General features: G+C 43.3%; 1 pseudogene across 1 annotated transcript; it reads right to left on the bottom strand.

Moving 5' to 3' along the window:
• Nucleotides 1-10,861: 10,861 nt before the first annotated feature.
• Nucleotides 10,862-12,025, bottom strand: LOC308532648 (neugrin-like; annotated as a pseudogene). The gene is made up of 2 exons: nucleotides 11,864-12,025; nucleotides 10,862-11,566 (listed from the first exon to the last, which is right to left on the bottom strand). The product of its transcript is annotated as a neugrin-like (transcript).
• Nucleotides 12,026-22,618: the final 10,593 nt, after the last annotated feature.

Below are 22,618 nucleotides of genomic sequence, written 5' to 3'. Positions count from 1 at the left end.
CTTCCTAGTGTCCTGTCCATTGCAGGGCTCTGTGTGTTGAGTGTGTGCTTTCTCATGTGTGTGACCAGCCAGGCAGGGAATGAGAGAGCTCCTCCTGGAATACGTTTTCCCATTTACGGGCCGGTGTTTACATTAATAACACGCCGCCCTGTATGAGGTGCTCCCTCTGTTAACCCCGCACGGCTGCTAATTAGCAGGTCACTTGCGGGTGAGAGCTGTGCTTGTGTTGTGCCTCTTGGCTGGCTCTTGCGTTATTGTAACAACTGGAAGGCCCATATGCAGCTGCCATCGGGGTGTGCTCGGAGGGCCGTGTGTGTGATTACGGGCATTAGCCAGTGATGGAGCCTGCCAGCTGACATTCAAGAGGCAATAATAACTTAATTTCCCTCACAACAAACCGGCTCTCTCACCGGAAATTTAGTTGCACTCTGAACTCAGGGATGACTTGAAAATGCCAGCGGGCCCTTTCTGCCCAGGGCTGGGGCTAGCACACCGTAGCTCAGTTGCCTGAGGAGCAACCCAGAGGCAACATTACTCCATATCTATTTATTTCCAAAGAAAAGAGACATCATCAGAGGGATCAGCTGGCTTTCCCAGGGGATTCGGCACAATAAGAACAGTCTTCATATAAAGGTTTGCCCACCTGGTATCTGGGTGCAGTTCAGGCAATTCTTTGCTTTGTCATAATGTTTGCCACCAACAACTGGAGATTTCCTCTGGGCACTTGCTCCCTGGGGCCCTAAAGTCACCGCGCCTTCCCTCATGTTTTCTCAGCTGAACTATTTCTCCCCCATGCTCCACCATCAAATTGTGGGACGAAGGCCTTTTCTCTGTGGTAGCATTGGTGGCCCGCCTCTCTTTCACCTCCAGAAGTTGTGCTCTCCTTCTTGTTGTGTTTTTAGCACTGGTATCATCATGATAACACGCTATCTCTCATGTTATAATTATTTGCGCTCACACCTGTCCCTCAGCATTGGCTGGGAGAAGCCAGCGGCATCTGCTTCTGATTCACCTTGGCAACACCTTGGATGCCTCTCACCCAGCTGGTGCCAAAGGCAGTTGTTAAATCAATTTAAAACCTGTCTTAAAAGGCTGTACTCATATTGTATTTTAAAATATGTATAAAACTTTAAGCACAATGGCAAACACAAAAGTTAAAAAAGATGAATCTATTTGATTATTTAAAAATAAAGCCTATATTTAATACAGTATACATAAACAGATTTCTCCCTATTGGTTAGATATTTTTTACCTATATAATTATTCATATATTTCTTTATATACACATTCATAACCATATCTATATTTGTGTCTGCATCTAATATTTTAGTATTCTCTATCATTTAAATGAGATTGCAAAACTTTTAATGACCTAGAAAGACTTGATATTTTCTGAAATGATAAAAGAAAAATCACAAAACATTATAAATACAGTGAATAAATATTTGTATTAAAATATTCTTGCCCTGACTGGTTTAGTTCAGTGGATAGAGCGTCGGCCTGCAGACTCAAGGGTCCCAGGTTCAATTCCGGTCAAGGGCATGTACCTTGGCTGTGGACACATACCCAGCGGGGAGTGTGCAGGAGGCAGCTAATCAATGTTTCTCTCTCATCAATGTTTCTAACTCTCTATCCCTCTCCCTTCCTCTCTGTAAAAAAATCAAAATATATTTTAAAAATATTCTTGTGATAAATATTTATGCACTTAAAATCCAGAAAGATATGCATGAATAATAATATTGATGAGATTTGGATTACCTTTGCTGTCTTTATTTTGCTAATATGTATTCTCTAAAATGTTTATAATGTATACATAAAGCTTTTGTACCCAGGAAGAAATTATTACTAATATATAATTTTATTAATATATTTTTAAAGTTTTATTAGGGAAAAGACTTTATCATTTCCAAATTCTCTTTAAAATAATCTATCAGCTGCACTAGATGATGTGACTCAGGTGGTTGGAGCACCTTCCCATTCACTGAAAGGTTGCGGATTTTATTCCTGGTCAGGGCACATGCCTAGGTTGCAGGTTTGATCCCTGGTCAGGGCGTGTATACGAGGCAACCAATCAATCTTCCACTCTCAAATCGATGTTTCTCTCTTTCTCTCTCTTCCTTACCCTCTCTTTAAAAATCAATGAAAATGTCCACAGGTGAGGATTAAAAACAACAACTCCAAGCCAAAAGGTGATGTTGGAAAGTGGTAGATTTTTTTAATGCTTAATAAGTAGGCTTAATTTATTTTATATGAATTACATATTTCAGGGTTGGAGTAGATAATGTGTTTCTGGGTTCACAGGTGCAGTAGGAGTTGGGCAGGAAGTTCAGACATTTTGAAGGGAAAAACACCAGTGCTGGGGCTAGAGCAATATTACATTGAACACGGACTTTAGGTAGTTATTTGTTTATGTTGCGTATATGTTGTGAAAGGTGCATACTTAGTTGAATTAGGCAGTAGCTAAGGAGCAATTAACCAAGCTTGCTGAGATTGCCGTATCCAAGGCAAAATGCTTCTCATATTGAAAAACATCTTTTTAAATCCTTATGGCTATGGCTTAAATATGATAATTATATCCATTTTACAAAAGGGAAAATGTAGGCTTCAGTTAGGTCATTTCACCATATCACCATGGCTGAGCCAGGACTCCAAACCAGTCTACTTGACTCGATGTCCCAGACTCTGCCTGCCTTCCAGAGAGCAAACATTCATCAGCAAAGCATCTAAGTGTGTTCTGGATCTACAGTTCTTTAACTTTTGCCCTAAGCCTTCATTTTATAGACAACGTGGTGAGCAAAGGCTGTACTTAAGTATAGAGGATGTGGTTGGTGCCCTGCCCAGATCCCCTTCTCAGGGCCAGTGGCACCCTGTCTTCAGCCCCTGGAGGGGGTGGCTCCTGATGGCTGAAGTCAGCCTTGTCTCCAGGGTTGTCCCAGGTGGAGGGGAACCATCCTGATCAGGAGATGGCATCCTCCTTCCTCATGCTGGGGGGCAGAGAGGAGAGACAGCCAAAGGTCACTGACTGACAGACACAGGGACATGAGGACCTTCTCCTAGCTTTTAGGTGGACCCCAACCCATGGTGTGACTTGTGCTCCAGGGTCCTCCATAGGATCAGGCAGAAGCCAGTCTGGTGGTCAGAGCACATCCTGGCTCAGCTTTTTTACTCTACTCCATCTGTCTCCCCTACTCCCCTTCTCCTAATCACTCATGAGAAATCCCCATCTGCTTCTGGATGCCCCCCTGAAACATTTAGATATATGAATAATTGAATGGGAGTATTTTATGATGCATTAAATGCGACTTCTATAAATAAATTCAACATCTTTCATATGTTTGAGTTATTTGTGTTTCTTATTCTCAGTCTATTCACAAACTTTGCTCATGTCAAATACTGCCTAATGTCTGCTTGCTACATTACTCTTCTTTTCCAAAATCCTCCTCACTATCTTTGTTTATTTTTGCATATTTTAAAATTAGATGGTCTATTATCTCATAAAATCATGTTGGGATTGTAGTGCACGTATCGATAAAGGAGGATGAATTCACAATCCTTATGATGTTGGGTCTTCCAGCTAAAGCGTGGGATGGCTTCATTTATTTAAACTTCCTTTGTGTTCCCCAGGAGGGACTGCATTTTCTTAAGTTTATTCCTATGTATTTATTTACTTATTTTAATTTTTGCAAATAGAGTCTTTTATTCCATTATGTATTCTAATCACTTGTTTTCCTATGTGTGTGTTACTGATTTCTGCATATTGATTTTTAGTCTGTATATTTACTATGCATTCATACTGTAGTGTTTTGGGTTGATTCAATAGTATGTAGCAGGAATACAATCATAGCATGATTGTTCAGTGACAATTTTAGCTCCTTTTCTCAATATTTACACCTCTAATTTTTTCTCTTGTTTAATAATATTGGCCAGAATCTCCAGAATAAAGATAAATAAATGTACATTATAACCATTAGTGGACTTTCTTTTATTGTCTCTGATTTAGGTAGGAATTTTTTTAGTGGTTTTTTTCCATTACACTTGATGCTGGCTTTTGGTTGAGACAGTTGTATTTTAGCATCTATGCATCTCTCTATTTCACTCATTTATTAAAAAGGCAATTAGATTTTCTGTTTAATTAAAAAGGAAATAGGGAATCAGTTCATCTCTAAAACTGGTAAAAATAAAGAAATAATTACTCATTTATTTTACATTTCCTACTTGATTTGTACCACTAAGTCACCCATTAGCAGGTGGGCAGAAGCAACTCTTTTACAGTATTTCAGCTGATTAGGGGAAAAGGGAAATAAGATAATTAGACTGCTATCATTTTACAATTTCCAATGAATTAAGAAATGTAGGCATTGGGAATCAATGACTGAACATTGTAAGAGGAAAAATAACCAGTTATATGTTTTCTGATAAAAAAACAAACTACTAAAACATGCCTATATTTGCAAAGGTATCCACCTAAGTCTGAAAAGCCTCTCAATCCAGCTGCTAATGTGAACAAATGCAGAAGACAGAGACCTGTTAACCCATGCTGTGAGTGTACAATCTAAGTCAAATGGAGGCTGTGGGAAAACCTGCATGCCAAAGATGTAGATTCCTCAACAGATAAGTTATAAAGAAAATACAGCCAAAAAAAGGGATGTGTAGATTAAAAATCGTAAAAGATATATTAATCAAAAGTTGACACCCTAGCTGGTTTGGCTCAGTGGATAGAGCATTGGCCTGTGGACTGAAAGGTCCCAGGTTCCATTCCGGTCAAGGGCACATGCCCAGGTTGTGGGCTCGATCTCCAGTGGGGGGCATGCAGGAGGCAGCCGATCAATGATTTTCTCATCATTGATGTTTCTATCTCTCTCTCCCTCTCCCTTCCTCTCTGATTAAAAAATAAAAAGTTGACAAGTCCGGTAATAGGTACAGATATACACAGGTGATAAGACAAAGAAATGTAAGGTTGAAATACTATCAAAGTCAGGATGATGGTTACTTTTAGAAGAGGACACATGGCAGAGCTTCTAAGATAACTAAATAATATCTAGTTTTTTACTCAAAAGGTAGTTATAAACATATAGTTTGTCAACTGAAGTTTGACAAACTGTCGCCATCAATTCAATGCCAATAGGAATCCCCAATTTGGGGTGTGCTGAAAGGGAAGAGTTTGTTCATTGAAAACAGCTCAGTTGTGATATAGCTCAATTGCAAAACGGCCCCCGCTGTGAGGCAGCTCAGTGAAGCAGCTCAGGCGAAGTGGCTCTAGGGTTACAGCTCCCGCTCTGGTGTTGCAGCTCAGCTCTGGGGACATTCAGTCTGTGATGGAAAATGAAAGTGCACTCAGCTGAAGCAAAGGTCAAGCTGGCTTCTGTAGACCAGAGTGCCCAGCTGTGGTCTCTGGTCCATTTCCATGCAAATTAAGACTCCAAATCCTAACTGTTTGATTGGTCCAAATAGCACCATTTTGATTGGTCAGAATGGAGCCACTCTGATTGGTTGACAAAGATGCAAATGAGGACTTAGCTGTGCAGGTCCAATTGGATGGGAAAATTTTCAGTCCTATTGGTCAAAATTTGAACCTAGGAGCTTTCTTACAAGGGTCAGCTCACATGGTAGAAGCAACATGCAGGAGGCTTGGCAGCCCAGTCTGTGACTTTTCCCTGAAACGCAGTGTGTATGAGGGAAGCTCTGTGAACAATGGCTGCTTTACTCTGCTTATGAATTTGAATCCAGCTAACCCTGATGAGTCCTTTTTGGCAGGTATATTCTTATTGGGGTCAACAACTTCTTTTTGTCAAGTTTTGTATGGTTTTCTATATTTGTGTTTTATTTTATAGTAAATGGGTTAAATTAAAATGGAAGGAAAGTTGGTTAGTTTTTGTATTTGCGGAAAAGTAGACCTGACGAGTATTCCAAGTAGCCAGCTTTACAAGCCTAATGGCTGTCAGGAAGATAGGAGTTACCTGGAAGGCCAAGCAGGTGGAATAGGAAGATTTGTGCAGTGGCGTGCTGGTGAGCCAGATTTCTAAGTAAAGACGCCCTGATTTGTAGCATATTGCTCATTTTCATGATGTAGATGCTCCCAACCTCTCTTTCAAGCTCCAAAGTGATGTCTGTGAATGTGGAGATAGATGTGCAGAATCGGTTCTTACCAGCCAGTGAGAGCCCATTCCAGGGGATTGTGAGGTGTATCAGCACCGAGATACATTTGGTTGTCTTCCACTTTGTTTTGGCGTAGGCCAACGTCTGGGGCTTAGTACAATGTTGTGTTTCTATGAACAGAAACATTGATTTGTTTTGATGAAAGCTTAAAATAAAATAGATGGTCTTTGTGAGAATCAGGCATGAAGGCCATGGAGACTCTCACGCTGGCTTCCTTTCCAATTTGTATTCCTTAAAAGATGCCAACTTTCATATAAAGTGGGAAAGAGTCTCTCTCTCCTTGATCCTCTATTGATAAAAGTCTTAGAAAAAAAAGATTAGATGATGCAGCTGAGCTGATAAATAATTTAGGGAGGCAGAGTTATGGAAGGGTCTGAAGAGAGAAGGCCAGGAAGCTAAATGTTTTTTACTTGAGTGATTAAATAATGTCTGCCTCTGGTAGAATGGAGGTGAAAGATCTAAGGAGCATAGCAAAGGTACAAGCTCAAGTGTACTACCCTGTGAATTAAGTCAATATACGTTTCATGGAAATCAAATGTTATGGCTTAATGAGTGTTGAAAATTGATGTAAGAAAGATGAAATATTAATATGGCGTCCCCTCTGGTCCCCATGCTTCTGGGCACCACAAGAGCACATGAAGCAAAGTTTCTCTAGCACTGATTTTTACAAGGTTATCAGAGGCTGAGAATCTGGCTCTGCCTCAGAATCACTCAGGAAAATTGCTGAAAACCCAGCTTCCAGGGCCCTGCTTTAGAGATACAGGGTTCAAAAATTTGTATTTCCAGAAAATCTCTCCCAGTGGTTCTTATGTGACCAGTCCACAAGCAGGTGTTTTGGAATACTCACATACTTGACAGGAACATATCTTGGTGCAGGAAGCATGGCAGTAGGGAGGGAGGACTGGACTGAATAAGGATGGACAATAGAAGCAACTGCTTTCCAGTGACCAGAAAGGAACCTCAGGATTGTTATAAAGAGGTTCACACCCCCAGTACCTGTTCCCATGCTCAGTGATGGCCTTTCTCAGTCTCTGGTCTGCACCCCCAATAATTCATGTTGGGTCCTTCTAGTCTCATGCATCATAACCAAAGAAAAGAATTTCTCAGACTACTCTGCTATACTCCTGGCAATTTATCAGGGGAAAGAACATTAAAGCAAACTCTATTCTTCAGTTGCGGACCTTCAGACATAGCACACAGGTAAGTAAAGGAGGCGTGGACTTAACTCAGGGACTGTCTCTGAGATGTTAAAAACGTACTTTATAAATGGCCTTCTATGAATAATGTATACCTTTCCTAATACTACAAAAATCAGGTAAAATATGAATCATTTAGTAAAGAAGCTTTTTCTCTTAGTTCTCATTAGATCTAAGTTTTCCCTCATTCTAACTTCATTAATCAAGATAAAACATATACATATGTAGTCCTGTTGTTTGCACACAGTAAAATCTCAGTACAGCATAGCTTCCTTCCCATTTCCTATGGATCCAGTGGACACTCAGACAATATAAACACTTTGTAGCAGCTCCAAGAACAAAATTAATCTGGGAATATGACTCAGCAATAGAATTCACAATTGAATTCTGCTCCCAATTCAAAGCTGGACTCCCTAATTAATATGGAGGATCTCATTGAAGTACTCAGTGATTAGGGGTCTTTTAAACTTGGCCTCACTTTTAACATGACTGGAAAACAGTGTAAAGAGTTGTGGTTGAGAGCACAGATCTCAGAGTCAGGGAGTGCTGGGTTTCTGTCTAGACTTAACGCTTTGTGGTCTTAGGTAAATCTGAGCCTTGGCTTCTCTGCTTGTAAGATTGGTGTGTGTGTGTGTGTGTGTGTGACTTCATAGAGTTGTAAGCAATACTAATGTAATTCAAGAAGAGTCATCAGTATTGTTCCTCAATAAAAATAATTGCTGTTTATGTATTATTGCTTTCTGAATATGCACCTAATACACAGACTACAAAGAAAACAGATAGATCCTTATCTAATTTTGAACTCCGGTTGATTGGACACTATTAACCAAAAACTGATGGTATCTTTCTCTGCAGTATCATTCACTATCCTTCTGTTCTTCTTAAAAAAATTACATTCTTTAGAGGGGTCAAAGATGGCAGCAGAGTAGGTGAATATTACACTCACCTCCTCCCAGGACCAAACTGGAATTACAACTAAAATATAGAGCAATCAACCTGAAGACTAGCTGAAGACTGGCTTGAGAGAAGTCTTACAACCAAGAGTTTACAGAAGAAGCCACATCGAGACTGGTAGGAAGGGTAGAGTCATGGAAAGGCCTGTCCCTGCTCCCACGGTGGCAGCTGAGGTTGCAGAGGGATATCTCAGCTACAAATGTTCCCCTGAGGACTGTGCATTCTCAACCCCACACCAGGCTCCCCACCCCAGAAAACCAGAGCCAGGAAGCGGAGCTCACATAACATATTGCTGTGAAAATTAGTTGGCATTCTGTCTGCCAGGGAGAGATGAGAGTCTGCTAGAGACACAGGCACTTTCTTAAAGGCCCAACACACAAAATGTCATTCATGGCCACTCACCCTTGGCTCCATCGGAGGGAGGGCATAGTGAACTATAGTCTTGAGAGGAGAGACTGGGGTGTGTGGTTCTGGGGAGCAAACTAGGGGACAGCCACTGGGACCCATGTGCAGAGTCACTTTCCTGCAGTGCAGACAGCATTTTTCTTGGGTGGACCACTCCTTTTCCTATGGCTTCAGCCAGGGGGAAAGCAACAGTCCAACTCTCTGCTCTCCCTGTGGCCCCACCCTGTAGAAATCATGCCAGGTAGAGATCTGGGCAGAACCAGGAGATGTCAGTGAATGAGTTGTGTGGCTTTGGGGCTGGGGCCATTACCCCCAATTTCTCATGAAACTGACAACCCCCCCATGGGAGATCAGCTAACCCCACTGTCCCTGGCTCTTAGTGCTCCACCCTGCAGAGGTCCGGGCAAAATCCAGAACAGATTGAGCTGTGTGACTCTGGGGCAAGAGCCACTCCCCCAAACTTTCCTCAAGCCTAACCACCACCTCCTCTTCTCCCAATTACTGGTGGCCCTGCCCTGCTGAGATTGGGCTCCTGGCAGAATCTGGGACCTATTAAGTTATGTGGCTCTAGGATTGGGGACATTTTTCCTCACACACTGAGGCAGTGTAGAGCCCTCCCTTCACACAGACAAATCTTGATCTGTTTGGGCCAGATAAATGCTGCTGGTCTCACTCAGACCACTCCTTGAGATGCCGCCCAACCATAAAAGTGTGAACTCCAGAGGCAGCTAGACTGTGTATACCCATGGTATTTGTTGATTAACCTCAGACACAGCATTGGTACTGAGTTTGAAGCTGTGTCGATCTGGTGAACACCATTTGCTTCTACTTGGTGACTCACTGAGAACATACTTCATGCAACTTAAAAACCGCTAGAGGTTCTTTTGGAGACTAAACTGAATAGGCAGCTGGCAGGGGGATACAGGCAGAGAAGACCTTGGGGTTTCTTGGCACTTTTGCTGACTTAACCCCAGTCAAAGAAGTGGTAAAAAGATGTTTCCTGTGCACACCCAGGCCTAGCAGACCCAACCACAAACTGTGGATCACTTTGTAGCTTCAAACAGGTTTAACCAGCATCAGTTGCAGAGTCTGACACTGGCCTGTACCAGAGTGCCTCCCAAGAGGGCCTAAAGCCAATACACCCAGTGGCCAGTTTTAGACAACATCAGAGCAGGATCTGATAAGCACATCCAAAGTGAGATCTCAGCAGGCACCAGACCCTACTGAGGTGAATTCTTCTCTGTGTGGTCAGTACCTGCAGAGCAGCACAGCTCATACACTGTGGTTGGGATTGATCTTTACAGTCAGCTAACATGCACAAATGGGCCAATAGAAATCAAGACTCAATTACAACAGGAGAACCCAGATAACCTACATAAGGGACATTCCTGGAGCACTCACTGCAGATGTTCTAAGAGACTATGCTGCTGGGCCCTACAGAACACCTACTATATACACTGTACCAAGACTGAGAGCCATAGAAGAACTACCTAATACATAATAATAAACACAAGGAGGAAGTCAAAATGGGAGAAAAATAAGCAGGCCTCAAATAAAAGAACAGAAGAAATCTCCAGAAAAAGAACTAAAAGAAAAGGAGACAAGTAATTTATCAGATATAGAGTTCAAAAGAATGGCTATAAGGATGTTCAAGGAACTTGGTGAGAACTAAAGCAGATGAAAAAGGACATAAAAACCATTAAAAACAGTCATAAACAAAGAATACAATATCTGAAATGAAGCATACACTAGAAGGAATAAACAGTAGGTTGGATGAAGCAGAGTACTGAATCAGCGATTTGGAAGACAAGATAGCAAAACACACCCAGTCAGAACAGCAAGAAGAAAAAAAGAATTTTAAAAAATGAGAATAGTTTCAGGGAACTTTGGGACAACATGAAGCATACCAACCTCTGAATCATAGGGGTACCAGAAGAAGAAGGAGAGCAAGGATTGAGAACCCATTTTAGGAAAAAAAAATGACTGAAAACATTACTAACTTGATGAAGGAAAATGATACACAAGTCCAGGAAGTACAGAGAGTCCCAAACAAGATGAACCCAAAGAGGCCTACACAGAGAAATCCAGGCAGCTTAAATATACTTGCTCAGCCGTGTTTCACGTGGCATCTCCACAAGCCAGGCTCCAGTTCAAATTCTGTACAGGAAGTTCCCATTGTTGTCAAAGAACTCCCACCCCCTCTGCGCAACCTTGCTGCTGAAGTTCTGGTCACCCGGTTCTCTTGCCTTCAACTCTTCCAGCGTCTTTGCACTTGGCAGTTCATCACTGTCAGTGCCTCTGGTGCCCTCACAATTGCTGGTGGAGAACTTCTGCAGCTCTCTCTGATGACTTTGGGCTGCAGCAACCGCCACAAAGCTTTCCTTGTCCAAGCTCTCGACTCCTCTCTTCCTTCCTGTCTGTCTCCTCGGTGTGTTTGTACTCTGAGTGTTCAGTTCTATCACCTTCAAAGCTGTGCTGTGACCTTGGCCTTGAGATGAGGCTTCACCTCCCCACACGGGGTGGCCTGCAGAAAGCAGCCTCCAGGTCTCCCTAGAGCCTGCAAGCTGGCAAGTGAGGAGGCAAGCCCAGCTTTCTTAAAGACTTTTTGGTCCTGCTTCAGTTTCTGCTCCAATGTAGGTACAGACTTGCTTTTTAAAACCCTTCTGATCACATCAGTGCTAACCTCAAAGCCTTCAGCCATTCTGGGAACTGACCAGAACTCTGGAAATTCTTCATGTAAATACCGGGTCTGCTCCATGACTTCCCACATCAGAGTCCTGGGAGGGGCCCCTCGCGGCTCCATTTGCCTCGGAATGTTCTGGAACAGGATGGCTTTTTTCTGTCGTTTCAGGGCGCTGGGTGAGAGAACCAGTGGCAGAAGCCATGCGTGAAGCGACATGGGTGGTTGAAGCGTCTCAGGCTAACTCCCGCAGCGCCCAGCCCTAGTCTCTGTTCACTGCCCCGGAAATCTCATACCTACAACAGCAGCCCCCAAGCAGGGCGAACTCTAAATGGACGATGAATTACGTCACTGGATTAGGGACCCCGTGGTCCCAAAGGAGCTGAACACCTGCCCCTTCGCCTCTGATAAGGAAAGAAGCAAGGGCCAGCCCTGCTGCAGGCTGAGGGCCTGGTGGGGAAGGAGCCGGTACCGCTCCACCTCCTGCAGCTCCTGACCCTCCATTCCCAGTGGGAATTGGGTGGGCTCACAGCAGGTAGATCCTGGGGCCTGCCACTCCCTGGGTTGCGAACCCACAGTAAGCAATGACAGCACGGACAGGCGCCCTGAGCAAGAGTCTCAGAGCACCGGCCATGTTGACCGAACTCTTGAACAAATTCTTGTAGCAATATTTTTTCTGACATATGTCCTTGGGCAAGGGAAACAAAAGAAAAATAAATGGGACTACATCAAACTAAAAGTCTTTACACAGCAAACCATCAAAAAATGAAAATACAACCCACTGAATGGGAGAACATATTTGTCAATAATACATCTGATAAGGGGTTAGCATCCAAAATTTAGAGAACTCATACAACTCAACACGAAAAAACAATCCAATTAACGAATGAGCAAAGGATCTGAATAGGCACTTCTCCAGAGGGCATACAGATGACCAATGCACATATGAGATGATGCTCAATGTCACAATCATCAGGGAGATGCAAATTAAGAGATGCACATCTGTCAGCATGGATATCAATAATAAATTAACAAACAAGTGCTGGCGAGGATGTTGGGGAAAGGGAACCCTTGTGCATGTTGTTGGGAATGCAGATGAGTGCAGCCACTGTGCAAAACACTATGGAGTTTCTTCAAAAAATTAAAAATGGCCCTGGCCAAGTGGCATAGTTAGTTGGTGTGACATCCCACACACCAAATGTTTGTGGGTTTGATATCTGGTCAGGGTACATAACTAGGTTGCAGGTTCTATCCCAGGTTGGGGCAAATATGGGAGACAACCAATTTCTCTCTCTCTTTCTCAACTCAATAAATGTATCCTTAGGGGAAGATAAATTTTTTTTTTTTTTAAAGAATTGATTGAACTGCCTTATGACCCAGAGATTCCATTTCTGGGAATATATCCAAAGAAACCTGAAGCATCAATTTGAAAGAGTATATGCACCTCCATGTTCATTACAGTGTTATTTATAACTAGAGGCCCTATGCACGAAATTCATGCAAGAGTTGGTCTTCGCAGCCCCAGCTGCCTCAGCCCTCACAGCCCTGGCTTCTTCGTCTGGAAGGACATCTGGACAGTCTTTCTGCTGTTTGGCTATTCAGTCAATTTGCATATTACGCTTTTATTATTATAGACTAAGGAACTGTGGGCTGTGAGGCTGTGGTGGGCACAGGGGCGGGTCTTGGCCCATCCTTCACACCCCCAGTCCCCTGTCTGCCGGCATCCCCACTCCTGCCACCATCTTTCCCACATACTGACAGTGCCAGCCCTGCTCGCACCTGCTGATGGTGCAGAGTGATTGGAGCCAGCACCATCAGCGGGTGTGAGTGGTGGCTGCTGCCCTGATCGCCCCTCAGGAGCAGCGGGTGGTGGAGAAGCCCTCAGGGGTGATCGGGGCTGGCGACCAGTGCCTCACCTTGGTCTGGTGCCCCAGCTCACCTCCTCCATTATCCTGCCATGGCAGACGCCCACCATGTTCTGTACGCGCCCCCTGGTGGTCAGCGCACGTCATAGCGACTGGTTGTTCGGCCATTCGTTCTATTTGCATATTAGCCTTTTATTGTATTGGATAGCCAAGATTTGGAAACAGCCAAAGGTCCCATCAGTAAATGAGTGGATATAAAAGGTGTGGTACATTTACACAAAAAAACAACAACAAAGAAATCTTTTTTTTTTTAATATATTTTATTGATTTTTTACAGAGAGGAAGGGAGAGAGATAGAGAGCTAGAAACATCGATGAGAGAGACATTGATCAGCTGCCTCCTGCACATCTCCCACCGGGGATGTGCCCGCAACCCAGGTACATGCCCTTGACCGGAATCGAACCTGGGACCTTTCAGTCCGCAAGCCGACGCTCTATGCACTGAGCCAAACCGGTTTTGGCGACAACAAAGAAATCTTATCTTTTGTGACAGCATTGATGGACCTGGGGAGCATTATGCTGAGTGAAATAAGCCAGTCAGAGAAAGGAAAGTACCATATAATCTCACTTATATGTAGAATCTAACGAATGAAAAAAACCTAACAAACAAAATAGAGACAGACTTATAGAGACAGAGAATAGACTGACAGCTATCAGAGGGGAGGGAGTGTTGGGGGACTGGGTAAGGGGGAGGGAAGGGAAAGGGACTAAGCAAAAAATACCCCCCAAAACACACACAAGAAAACCCCCAGTGACTCATAGACACAGACAACAGTATGGTGATTACCAGAGGGAAAGGCGGGCCTGGGGAGGCAGGAGCTGGTAAAGGAAATGATAAATGATGATGGAAGGAGACTTAACTTGGGGAGGTGAATACACAATACAATATACAGATGATGTACTATAGAAATGCACATCTGAAACCTACATAATGTTATTAACCAGTCACCCCAATAAATTCAATTAAAATAAAATAAATTATGTTCTTATATTACTTATGTATTTAATCAATTATTGTATGTGACTGTGACTGTGTGTTTGCATGTGTGTGACTGTGCATGTGTGTGCATACACATTATGAATCCCCCTTTCTGCATCTCTTATCTGTATATGAAACACTGCAGACTGTAATTTAACAAGCCTCCACGGTGATTTTTTTACATGATGTTTCAGAATCATTCTGAACCCTCTTCCTTTATGTACTCATTCATCTCACAACTATTTACTGAGTGCCAACTCTGTCCCCAAAGCCAAAAGCACTAAATAACCAAGTTCATGAAGACTGTTCTCCGACCCTCAAACACTTTGAACTTGTTGCTCAGGAGATAAATGCCAGCCAGTGCAGCGGTCTCTGCCGCAGGCATGCAGGAAGTCACAGAGGCAGGAAGGTCCTACTGCCTGCGGGAACAATGACCTTCTCAGTGTAGACAGAGGTACCCAGGGCTGCGCCCCGGGAGGAGCAGAGTTCTGAGAAATGAGCTGGAAAAGTTGGGTGGGACAGGTTGTAAATAACCTTTCGATTTAGACAGTGCCCACCGTCTGTCTGGCACTTTGCTTTACAAATGTTATTTTATTTGATCAGCATAACAGATAGGTATTATCATAACCTGACATTAGCACATCAAGCGTCTCCTGTGAGTTCCAGCTGGGGCAGAGCAACTGGGGCAACAGCAGCCTCCCCAGCAGGCAGCCGCGCTGGGCAGCAGAAAACTGTGCGGCCACAGGCAGGCCCAAGTCTGAAATGTCAGTTATGTTCCTAACAATTGCATATGGACTTCATTAGCCAGCTAAATGGTACCTATTTCAGCATCCCTCCAGCTGGAGGGATTTCCAGTAGGAAATGTGAGAAGGGAAAAAGTCTAGGAATCTCAGGTTCCCCAGGGCCTTCTGGAATTCCTACAGATTAAACAAGATAAGTCCTTCAGCAACCCTCTCTCCTCTTCCTGCACCCCTCTGGGTAGTCACCTCACAAATGAATAAGACCAGAGCACCTGTATCTGTCCAGAGGGGCCAGGGCTGGTTCCCTCGCATCCCTTTGGCCTCTACGGCCGAGTCCCCCTCAGGGACGGTAGGCAGGAGCAGAAAGCAGTCATTCAGTGGCAGCTCTCTGTGGGAAATTTGTATCTCTTTGACATGAGGGTTCTTTATTATATGCTTCCCATTACATCTTTAGCACAGCTTTGTGGCGGCTTTTCCCATAGGTTAAATATAATGACGGGTAACCTAATCCTGAAGGTAACAGAATAATCTTAGAGGACACAAGGCTCCATTTAATTCTTGCCAAATGACAGAATACACCCAGACTTTGAACAGACCTCTGCAGAACTCCAATAAGTTTTTGTGTCTTGCAGAGCTTGGAGCCAGAGTCTTCCCTCGCTATTCTTTTTCCTGCTCCCAGGCAGGATCTGATTTCACACCAATCGATCCGTAAGAGGATAATGGTATCACAGTTCAAGACAGGCAAGCATGGAGAATTGTTTTATACGCTTCTGATACTCAAGAAGTTTCAGTGGCCGGGCTAGGTCTCAATTTTCAAGGAGAGTCAATCCCAGGGCAGAGGACAGTGTAGCCACAAAAAAGCGGGACGGGGGTGGGGGTGGGGGGGGTGCGGCACTTTGGAATGAGGTTGATATGGGCTGGGAGCACAGCTCTGTCTCTTATTAGCTTTGTTCTTAGAAATGTCTGGATCCCAGTTTCCTCATGAATGAAGTGCTGATAAAGCCAGGCCCATCTTGTAGAAATTTTGCAATAGAACCAAGGCAATGCCATTAGAGTGTGTGAGAGGGGTGCCTTTTCTCACTGGGGCTCATTTTGAAGATCTTTTGAAAATACCATGGAGTTCTGTGTGGCTAATTGCCCCCCTCCCCCAGAGTGAGTGTCACGCTGCCTTCTGCACAGCCCGCAGTCATAGTGTCTGGCACTGGAACAGTAGCTGGCATTAATGATGTGGGGGCATGTAGATTCTCTAAGGCAGGCGAATGCCACTTATAGAAGAAAAAGCATTTACTAAGAGCGATATTGTTTTAGGTGCTGAGAGTTATGCAAAGAAGAACTGCATGGCCCCTCACCCCCAAGGGAGACAGATACTACTCCAGGGGCTCTGAGAGATGCTGGAGTTGCAGTGAGCTCAGAGAAGTTAAAGTCACCTCTATCAGGGGCAGGGATCCTTGGAATCTTTTTCCAACCTTGTCTTTTTCTGTGATTTGTTTTTGTAAATGATGATTTATTGGGACTCAGCTATGCCCACTCATTTGACTAAGGTCTATTTGCCTTTCAGCGGTAGAGCTGGGTGGTTTGGGCAGGGCTATTGACCCGCAAAGCCTGAAATCATTATTATCTGAGAAAGTTTGCTGACCCCATGACTAATCTGTTATTAAGCACAGCTACTGAGTTCTTCATTCCAGCTATCATTCTTCAGTTACACAATTTCTAATGGGTTCTTTTTAAGAATTTGTGGTTCTCTGCTTAAGTTCTCCATGTACACATTTTTGAACATAACAATCATAGTTATTTTAACATCCACAAGTTCAGGGGGAGATCAGCTTGATTCCATCAGTGTTGAGCTGATAGGAGGCTGCTCTTCGGTCTTCAAGGCCCTCTCCTTTTTGTGAAGGTTGGCACATTTCTTATTTACCCACAGTTTTTAAATAAAACATATTTTTATTGATTCAGAGAGGAAGGGAGAGGGAGATAGAAACATCAATGATGAGAGAGAATCATTGATGGGCTGCCTCCTGCACGCCCTCTACTGGGGATTGAACTGGAAACCCAGGCAAGTGCCCTGACCAGGAATTGACCTGTGACCTCCTGGTTCATAGGCCAATGCTCAACCATTGAGCCACACTGGCTGGGCTACCCCATGCTTTTTAGGAAGAGGTCAGTGAGAGCCGCAGTGAGTCATTCACCAGATCTCCTCTTCCTTGGCAGATTCTGAACTCCATTTCCCATTCCTCACCCACAGTAGGTTAAGTTCTGCTCAGCTTCTGAACCATTGCTTTCTGCTTAGCTTTCATTTCTCAGCTGCTGCCTTTAAATTAGCAAATACTTTGAAGGGAAAACTAATCCTTAATATTAGGCCAATATCTTTGCATTTCCCTTCTTTCCAAGATCATGGCCCTTCAATATCTCTTGGCTGAGTAACTCTCAAGAGATTTCTTTGTATTTGAGGGACTTTTATGATTATTATTAGAAGGGAGATTGACTGACAACTAGCTAGTCTGCCATTACTGGAAGTGGGATTACGGATTTTAGTAACTTGTAACAAGACACAGAATCATAAAACCAGTTCAGGAGAAATTCTATCCAGTTAAAAGATAATGGTGACTTGAACCAAAGGCTGTGGTCATGAGTAGCATGTACAGATGGCAAATAAATGTGTGAACAATGCCCAGCATCATTAGCCACCACGGAAATGCACACTAAGGAGATACCACTGCACACTTACCAGCATGGCTAGGATTAAATGGTATAGTCACTCTGAAAAAAACAACCTGGAAGTTTCTTTTAAATGTAAACAGGGAATTATCATCCAACCCGGAGTTGCATACACTCTTGGGCATTTATCCCAGAGAAAATAAAACTGATATTTAGGTACAAAATCATTTACATGAATGTTCATAGAAGCTTTTTTTATATATTCCCCAACTGGAAATGATCTAGGTGTCCTTCAACAGGTGAATGATTAAACAAGCAAGTGCATCCATACCATGACGCACTATTCAGCTATACTATACAAATAAGCAGATGAATGATTTGTGCAAAAACCTGGATGAGTATGAAGGAAACTATGCTTAGTGATTAAAAACACAGTGCCAAAGGTTACATGCTGTATGCTTGTCAATGTATTGGTTGTGATATACCATCTATACATATAGAAGCCTAAGCAACCAGTTGACTAAATGACCGAAGGACTGCTCGACTGGTCGCTATAATGCGCATTGACCACCAGGGGGCAGATGCTCAATGCAGGAGCTGCCCACTGGTGGTCAGTGTGCTCCCACAGTTGGGCTCACGGCTGGCAAGAACAGCTGCGGTGGCACAAGCCTCTCCCGCTTCCACTGCAGCACCACTGAGTGGTGGTGGTGGCAGGTGCAGCGGGGCCGGGATGAGCGGGAGTGGCACCTGGCCCGGGCTCGGGCTCCTCCCTGGCCACCTGCCACTTCATGCACTACTACGTCCCTTGGAGGATGTTGGACTTCTGGTTTTGGGTGGGCTGAAACAGGCTGTCCGGCATCCCCCGAGGGGTCCCAGATTGTGAGAGGGTGTAGGCCAGGCTGAGGGGCCCCACCAGTGCACAAATTCGTGCACCAGGCTTCTAGTAATTTTATAAAATTCCATCATTAGAGGAAACTGAGTAAAGAATAGAAAAGATCTCTATGTATTATTTCTTACAGATCCATGTGAGTCTCTATCTTAAAATTTTAATGAAAACCAACAAAACAACAAAAAGTAATATCTGTCAGGATTCCACATCTTTTTAAAAATTTATTTTTGCATACGGTATTTTGATAACACATTAAAAAAATAAAGTCACATTATTATTTAACTATTGTACTTTCTACTTCTGTGAATGGGTTATTCAGCAAAGTATATAATTTAGAGTTTTTATTTGTACACAAAGCAGTCCTCCACATTTTGTTTAAGCAGAAGTGTCTATTAAAGGATAGTAAGTATGAAGGATCTCCAGGAGAGCCAGGGCTCTTCACTAAGGAGAATATATCACCCCACAGTGAGCACCGCAGCCCCAATGCTACCTCCCTGAGGAACTGACGCCTCTGCCGTCATGCCTGCTGTAGACAGCTGCCCGGGCATGATTTTGGACTTTTCTTCACATTTACTTCTGAGTCCAAATGTCTCATGGATGACCTTAATTGGTAAAAGCTAGACATCATACCTGTGCACTTGCTACAAGGGAATGTGAGGGTGTGAATTTTCTTGTTTCTGCCTTAAGAAGATGTGTCACTTAATTTGGAAAATGAGCAAAACAAATTGCACATTCAAAGATGTTGGATGGTCCTAACTGGTTTGGCTCAGTGGATAGAGCATCGGCCTGGGGACTGAAGGGTCCCAGGTTCGATTCCAGTCAAGGGCATGTACCCGGGTTGCCAGCACATCCCCAGTAGGGGGTGTGCAAGAGGCAGCTGAATCGATGTTTCTCTCATAGATGTTTCTATCACTCTCCCTCTCCCTTCCTCTCTGTAAAAAATCAATAAAATATATTTTAAAAAAAGATGTTGGCTGGACATAAATTACAGACCCTTGTTATAGTCCACCCCTTGGCTTCTCTATCCAAGTAAAAAACACATCCTTTTCTAAAATAATCCAACTATTGTTTGTATCAACTAAGGTAAAATCAACTGTCTTTCCAAAGGTCATAGGCTTTCTGCTTAATGGTCATTCCTCCTCTAGCTCAATAACTATTATTTTTATTAATTATTTGTAACAGTGTACAAAATTGTGAAATTCACCGCCATCAGCATATGCTATAGAAAACAGCAAAGTGTATGAACAATGATCATGAAGTTATAGTTTGTATTTTTTACTTCCTCCACGACCCATATTATACTGTTTTTTGGGTTTTTTTTTTTTGCCCTTACTAAGCATGCTCCTAGTCAGGATTTTTTACCTGACAGGGGGATCCACAATTTCATAACTCAGGGATTTTAACTATGATGATCCTGGATATGTGGAGTTTGTACAGTTTTACCATTAACTTTTACTGCAATTGAATTGCACTAATATAAAAGAGTTCCACAAAGACTCTGTCAATGAATGCTATCAATGTCACACGAGATAAATGATGAAGCTTTGACCTCAATGGTGACTGTAGTTCAGCAAGCCCCAGAATCACACTCTGTATTTGTATTTTGGCTACACCCACCCTGCATTACCAGGGATGCAATTGTTTTGACGAGTTTAATGAAATCCCTGCTATGGCTCTCACGGCTACACTTAATTAGAAAAACCCAGATTGCATGCTGGTACCTTATTAATTAGGTTGTCTGAGCATGAAGTTCTTGCTTCTATTTTGGGAAATGTTCAAAGTAGGGTAATAAAGGAATTTGTGTCTGACTTATTTTAGCTTTATATAGCACTTAACCCAACATTTTATGTACTGCTTACAAGCTAGAACTTCTGATACATTCTACACCATAGTGAGAAGGGAAGCAAAAGGGTGTACCAGAGGTGAGTAGAGAACAGAGAGAGACTGGAATCCAGGGGATCACCTTTGACAAGAAAGTTTCCCTTGAGAAGTAGCATCATAAAATAATCTGAGGTTCAATGAAGAGTGAATATGGAATTTTCCTAGCAAGACTTCACTTAGTTTTATCATAGGGGGCTGTCCAGACTCTACCTGGGAGTTAATGCCTTTCATCAGAACAGCAAACCCTTATATCAATTATCTTCCAGACAATCCTTCCCTCCCTCCCTCTCTCCCTGCCTTCCTGCCTTTTCTCCCTCTCTTTCTCTCTTTCTCTCTCTCTCTCTCTCTCTCTCTCTCTCTCTCTCTCTCTCTCCCTCTCTCTTTCTCTCTTCCTTCCTTCCTTCCTTCTTTCCTTCCTTCCTTCCTTCCTTCCTTCCTTCCTTCCTTCCTTCTCTCTCTCTCTCTCTCTCTCTCTCTCTCTCTCTCTCTCTCTCTTTCTTTCCTCAAATTAATATTAGGTTATAGGTTTGACCAGAGAAACAAACTGACAGGAGACTATACCTATAAAGAAATGTATTGTATGGAATTGACTTACTGCTGTGGGCTTGGCTAAGGTCGGTTGCCAAGGAGGGCAGACTAGAACTTCCAGCTGCAGGTGAAGCTGCTGTCCCCAGGCAACACTTCTTCCTCAGGGAGACCTCAGCTCTGCAGCCCATTGACTCACGCCCACACAGATGAACTAGGGAAATCACCTTTACTTAAAGGCAATGGTTATGGACTCTAGTCATATCTTCAAAATACTTTTATAGAAACACCTAGACTAATTGTTGTTTAAATAACTAGTCAAGTTGACACATAAAATGGACCATCACAGTCTTTATGTGGATAAATGAGAGATTCAGTAGGCTAAGTATTCAAAAGTAAAATAGTTGGGCCATTATATGTCCATTTTCAATTTTATGAGATATTTTACGTGGCTTCCTAAAGTGACTGAACCAATTTATACTCCATTATTAGTTATGAGAACTATCATCGCCTCTTATCTGGCCAAAGGTTGATATTGTTGCACTTTTAAGCTTTGCCAATCTTTGAGAATGAGCTTGTACTTCCTTATTGCTTGAGTGTGTTTTTCTAGTGATTATCCAGATAAAGTGTGTGTGTGGGGGAAAGCAACCCCAAAATAATTTCTTCACTGTTTCTTAGCCACCTGTGGAACTTCTATAAATGATGGAAAGGACAAGGCCTGGAGCCAGCAGACAGAGGTCTTCTCCTCACACACTCACTACATGGAGCCTGTCACAAAGATGGGCAGGCCGGCTCACATATTGGGGTGGAGGTCACCCACAGCCAAGTCCAATATGCAGATAAGAGACATGGCAACTTTGGCTTTTTTTAGGAGCATCGTCAGAGCCAGCTTTATTACAAAAGCAGTGATCCCCACATGGTAGAGAGGTGGACAGTGTGCCTAAAGCTGTGGAGAGAAGTGACAAGAGCAAACAGTGGAGGGTGGCGAGGAACTGGAGATGACCAGGAAATAGTCATCTTGATGCCTGTCAAGTAGGAGCCAGAGCAGGAAGCTGCAGTTGGGACATGGCTCAGGGAAGTATCCCTTGAAAGCCAAATTGAGAATGCAGTGTCAAGAAAATCATACAACCTCAGAATTAGATGCTGTCTTCTACTTGAATTTCCATGTCACAGAGATTCATGGTGACCTCACTGTGCCTTCTGCGCTGTTCACTGTGCTGCAGCCTGGTACCCAGTCACGTGGAGCCCCTTCTCACACCATGCTCACCTACGTGACTGAATCCCTGGTGGATTTGGTTCTCAAGGCTCTGGCTGCAAGTCATGGATTGCCAGCTGAAAATCACCAGCACCACCCCTTCCTCCCCTCTTCCTCCTCTTTGCCCAAAGGTCCCTGAACATAGTGAATGTCCAGCCAAGTCCACAGGGAAAGCAAGGATGGGACTTGTATTCCATTGGGATATTCCAAGGAGGAAGAAGCCATTGGGACAGAAAAATCTAAGTCAAATATATACTTTTCAATATATAGTTTATTTTCCCCAGCATATTTGGGTTCTCTTTCTTAAGAAATCTTAAGTGTATCTCTCTCTCTCTCTCTCTCTCTCTCTCTCTCTCTCTCTCTCTCTTGTTGGGGTGGG

Source organism: Myotis nattereri (genome assembly GCF_964212035.1).
Source record: "Myotis nattereri genome assembly, chromosome: 16".
Taxonomy (NCBI): Eukaryota; Metazoa; Chordata; class Mammalia; order Chiroptera; family Vespertilionidae; genus Myotis; species Myotis nattereri.
The sequence above is the reverse complement of the archived record's forward strand: the minus strand, read 5'-3'. Positions and strand labels throughout refer to the sequence as shown.